The following is a 4,395-nucleotide window of genomic DNA, read 5'->3' as shown; positions in this document are numbered from 1 at the left end:
TGATTTTACTCTTTGTGGAAAGCTACTGGCACAGTACAAGGCAATATTATTCAGCTGACAGGGAAGCTTCCAGGACACAGGCGGAGGCTAAATTGCTGAGCTCGGGCCTCAGGCAAATTGGTTGATCAGTGGAATGCAGAAGTCAGACTGGAGATAGAAATTGACACTTTGACTTGGCAAGTTTGGCACTAGAACTGTGGGTAGAGAAAGCCAAGTTCAGATTGCTACAGTCAGGTCAGAAACAATGAGGCTGTGCTAAGATGCAGGTCAGTGAGGAAGGCGGAACTTTCTTCCTTCTTTATCAATATGTTCACAATAAGGATTTTCACTTGTCCATGCAGTGCAGTTAAGACTATCCTTCTTTACCCATGCCATGATTTTTTGATATAAGGTCCAGGAATGGGGGGGAAGGGGAGAACCAAGTCTCTTGTGAAGGCAAACTCTACATCCCACTTTATCCAATGGGTAGACCTTCCCTCTGCCTTGAGCTCTGGAGAAGAGTATGCATTTGCTCTGCAAGTCCAAGAAGGAATTTCAGGAGGTCGGATCAAATTTTGATTTCTTCCCTGAGTTGGACAGAGGTTCAGAATTGCCCCCTTTCTTGGGAGTGCTCCTTTGAGATTTGGGAGAAGTAACTTTCAGAACCCTCAAAGTTTGGAGCATAGCTTGGGAAGAGGCACCTCATTCATGTTAGATGCACTACCTGAGGTGTGGTGTGCCCCAACACTTTGAAGGCACATGCATTACACTTTGGGCGCAATCCTAACCCCTTATGTCAGTGCTTTCCAGCACTGACATAAGGGCAATGCAGCTCTGAGGTAAGAGAACAAAGAATCCCTTACTTTGAGGAGGCCTCTGTGAGTGACACCCAACTGCAGGATGCAGCACACATCCCATTGGCACAGCTATGCCAGTGCTGGAAAGTACTGACATAAGGGGTTAGGATTGAGCCCATTGTCTCTGTTTTTGTGCTGTGTTTCTACAAATTACTATGAATATAGATACTAAAGAAAAGAAGATGAAAAAAACCCATGGGAAAAGTGGAAAAACAGGTGAAAAATAAGTGAGTTGCTCATAGTTTGCAATTAAAGCTTGAAGTGCTAAATCTCATTAAGTGATGCTAGAACTTCTGAAGCATTGTCACTGCCAAATTTAACACTGTAATGATGCTATATAATGTTATTAATTGCTGTTTATTCTATTTTATCATGCCACTCAACTTTTCACTTATCATATTGGGCTTTTAACTTTGTGATGAATGTAGAACGGGTTTGGAACGAGTTAGAATTTTCCCCATTGACGTTAATGTAATAATTGTGCTTGTTATCCAAATTTTCGCTGCCAGAGGCATTTTAGGAATGAATTCAGCGTGGATAACAAGAGTGTATTTGCAAAACAGTTCTGTTTTGACTTTGGGTGTGTGCTTCTTGCATTCAACTCTACCTTTGATCTCTTTATAGAGGTTCTTAAGAATTAGTTTTTGATAAAGAGCCACTGAGGAGTAAGAAATGGTGGGCCAAGATCTCATGCTCCACCCCCCAAAAAGGCCTACTACTGACACTTAACCCATACGTACTATTGATCTACTCTTTTCCCTCTAGAGCTGGCAATTGGGAAACCAGATGGCATCACTATGGAGTTAGTCTGGTATCATTATACCGATATCTTGGTCCTATTTTAAGGATTTTCTTGGCCGCCATGAGGGGACCAAGGCTCAGAGTGTGTTCTTATGGGTGTGCTTTCACTGCTGCGGTGCCAAATATCATAGTTAAAATGGTTTGTGGAGAGTAAACACATCTGTCATCTGGGCTTCTCTTAAAGGACTGGGCTCTTGGCCAGTTAAGATCTCTTCCCAAAGCCAGCAGAGTCTGTAGTTTCTTTAGCCAGCTGGCCACAAGAGCACTCACCAATGGCCTTTGCTGCTGTGCACATCTCCTTATACACTGTGAAGTAAAGTTGAGGCAAGAACAGATGACCACTGACAGATTACGCTGTCACGTGTACTATCTGAGAGCCTGACCTGGTTCTTCAATAGTCGCATCAACCCTTCTCAAAAGAAAATGTCTGACTGCTGGCAAAATGAAGTTCTACTTTATATTCACAACTTATTTTTGATATTAAGCTCTTCCAAGGTTTCATACCAAGGCTTCATAAGAGGAAAATTCTATTATATTTCTATTTTAAAGACAGACCTTTGAAAGTCGTCTAATCGTTTCTGCTCCTTTTAGAAAAATTTAAGGTTTTTTTTCCCCTTCCTTGATCAGTCAGTCAGGCTGGCCTTATCAGCAAGAATCCATAAGGTACTAAAATTCTCCTCCACTTATCTCTGCAGGCAACATATATTCCACATGGCATCCTTCGTGGTATAGCCAATTAAAATCATGCTGGGTAAAACCTAAAGAACATAAAGAAACTGACAGAAGTGAAGTTTTCTTATTTTTTTAATTTGCTGTACTATGCAAAGAGTTATGTATCTTTATTATAGTTTAGTAATTCACTGTATCTTTTAAATGTGTTCTTTTTATAAATCTTTGATTTTAACCAATCAAACATGTAAACAGAAGTGAAAGAAGAGAAGCACAAGGAAACTTTTATGTGCTCCTTTCTGATCTCTAAACTGTTTTGGGATGTACAGAATAGGTTGCAGCTATGTCAGAATGCAAGGAAGGATCAAAAGGGTGTTAACTGCATGTTAGAATATGTTACTGCAGGCTGCAGTCCTGTGCAGACTTACAGTATCTAGGAAGAGGCTTCATTTACCATAATGGGACTTACTTCTGAGTAACGATACCTAGACTTACACTGCCCTAGGTCAGTTGGCTAGTGTAGGATATAGAATTATTCATTTGTTTACTTAGTTCATTAATTTCTTAGTACAATATTTATAACCCATCTTACATCAGTAGAATCCATACCAACAGATATTACTACTACTACTACTACTACTACTACTACTACTACTACTACAATATTTATATACACCTTTCTCAAAGACTTGTAGACTAGTCACATAAATCAAGGTGATATACATAGGCATGCATTGGCAACCTTCAGTCTCGAAAGACTATGGTATCGCACTCTGAAAGGTGGTTCTGGCACAGCGTCTAGTGTGGCTGAAAAGGCCAATCCGGGACTGACAATCCCTTCCACACCGGGAGCAAGTGTAGTCTGTCCCTGGTGTGTCTCCCTGGCTATGGGCCTTCTTTCTTTGCCTCTTTGCCTCAGACTGCTGGCAAAGTGTGTCTTCAAATGTTACCCTGTACATGCCCAATTTTGTCTGATCTTGGAAGCTAAGCAGGGTCAGGCCTGGTTAGTACTTGGATGGGAGCCCACGTGGGAATACCAGGTGCTGTAGGCTTATACCATAGTCTTTCGAGACTGAAGGTTGCCAACCATCTAATTATACATAGGCAGGCTGACCATAAACCCCTTTTTTTCAAATGAGGTTTTTTTCAAGTTTTTATTCTATGAGAGAAACTCAGAGGATCACATCATGGTGCAATCGTTGCCCTGGCTGCATAGCTCTTGAGCTTTCCAAGCTTCTACAGGCAGCTGCAAAACACACCACTCTCAGGATGTTAACCATTGCTTGCTAGTCTATACTCCTTCATTTCCAGCCAGCAGCTTTTGCTCTTCCATCCAAGAGTGAAACCCAAGCTGAACCTGCATAGCTTTTTCAGGCAAGGCAATAGCTCAACCCCCAGATCACACTTCCTGCCTACCCCCATAGGGTGAGTTAATTAAAACTGAAGTATCAGAATCTCAATGTGTGCTTTTCAACTAGAACATATCAGCTTTGTCAGCCCTTGTAAGGCAAAGGCAAAGGTTCCCCACGATGTTAAACCTAGTCGTTTCCAACTCTAGGGGCAGTGCTCATCTCCATTTCTAAATTGAAGAGCTGGCACTGTCCTTAGACAGTTTCATGTGGCCGGCATGACTAAACGCCTAAGCGCACAGAATGTCATTACCTTCCCACCAAGGAGGTACCTATTTATCTACTCACATTTTTACATGCTTTCAAACTGCTAGGTTGGCAGGAGCTGGGACAAGCAATAGGAGCTCACCCCGCTGCACAGATTTGAACTGCCAACCTTGCAGTCAACAAGCTTGTCGACTCGGCAGTTTAACCCACTGAGCCACCGCATCCCTCAGCCCTTATAAACAATGCATTAAATCAGGGGTGCCCAAGCCCCGGCCCAGGGGCCACCTGTGGCCCTCGAGGCCTCTCAATGTGGCCCTCAGGGAGCCCCCAGTCTCCAATGAGCCTCTGGCCCTCCAGAGATTTGTTGAAGCCCGCACTAGTCTAACACAACTTCTCTCAGCGTGAGGGCGACTGTTTGACCCCTCGTGTGAGCTCTGGGATGAGAGTTCCCTCCACTGCTTGCTCTTTCACAT

At 43.0% G+C, this 4,395-nt stretch overlaps 1 pseudogene; it reads left to right on the top strand.

The window, feature by feature from the left end:
- Nucleotides 1-3,241: 3,241 nt before the first annotated feature.
- Nucleotides 3,242-3,358, top strand: LOC136650182 (5S ribosomal RNA; annotated as a pseudogene).
- The last annotated feature ends 1,037 nt before the right edge of the window (nt 3,359-4,395 follow it).

Source organism: Tiliqua scincoides, chromosome 4 (genome assembly GCF_035046505.1).
Source record: "Tiliqua scincoides isolate rTilSci1 chromosome 4, rTilSci1.hap2, whole genome shotgun sequence".
NCBI lineage: Eukaryota > Metazoa > Chordata > Lepidosauria > Squamata > Scincidae > Tiliqua > Tiliqua scincoides.
Note: the sequence above shows the minus strand (reverse complement) of the source record. Positions and strands in the feature narration are given on the sequence as shown.